Source organism: Meleagris gallopavo, unplaced genomic scaffold, assembly GCF_000146605.3.
Source record: "Meleagris gallopavo isolate NT-WF06-2002-E0010 breed Aviagen turkey brand Nicholas breeding stock unplaced genomic scaffold, Turkey_5.1 ChrUn_random_7180001944711, whole genome shotgun sequence".
NCBI lineage: Eukaryota > Metazoa > Chordata > Aves > Galliformes > Phasianidae > Meleagris > Meleagris gallopavo.
Window position 1 is genome coordinate 1 of NW_011206548.1, and position 717 is coordinate 717.

Here is a 717-nt window from a genome sequence, read left to right on the forward strand (position 1 = left end):
GGAATGACGGTGGCCAACACAAAGCACCTTCAGTAAAGTACAATTTATTAATCACCAAAGATCTGGGGGAAGTACCTTTCAAACAGGAGTGTTTGCACGTAGCTCTCCTCTGGGAGAAGCCCGTTTTCTGCAGACTCTTACACCGTTCCTGTCACAGTCTGTACACCAGCAGCCGTCTCGTTTCTCTAAGCAAAGAAAAACAAACCAAAAACCACATGACATGTCATTAGCTGCGCTATAGAGCTCTGTGAGCAATGGCACAGGTTCCGTATTTACCTACCTGTTCACCTCTTACGACCCTGCAGGTGTGAGAGGACCTCCGGAGGGATCGGCCGGTCTCTCACGGCAGAGACGTTCCAGGTCTCCCTGTCCTGTATCCTCCCAAGCTTATACACTGCAGCACAAAACACAAAACCCACTCAGACACAGCAAAGACTCCCATCGCTTCCAGTGTTTGTGCTACAGCAGAACACGGCACAGAGCACAGATAGAATTCTCACTTTGAGGCCAGCCATGACAGAAGAGCCACAGCTGAACCTCTGCAGGCTTCCAGCGCTGAAGGGCCGTTGGGGAAGTCACGGGACAACTGCCTCGCTCTGCCCTCAGCACTTCACTCTAACTCACACACCAGCCAAACCTCCTCGGATTTCCTTTCCTTATCCATGCCTAACAGATCCTCGTGTGGAACAGCCTCCTCGAGTCCGCCTGCATTCTACT

General features: G+C 51.6%; 1 long non-coding RNA gene across 1 annotated transcript; it reads right to left on the bottom strand.

Annotated features, from left to right (window-relative positions):
• Positions 1-28: 28 nt before the first annotated feature.
• LOC109364955 lies at positions 29-711 on the bottom strand. Its single transcript, XR_002110696.1, has 2 exons — positions 281-711; positions 29-185 (listed from the first exon to the last, which is right to left on the bottom strand). It is a non-coding gene; the product is annotated as an uncharacterized LOC109364955 (long non-coding RNA).
• Between the last annotated feature and the right edge of the window lie 6 nt (positions 712-717).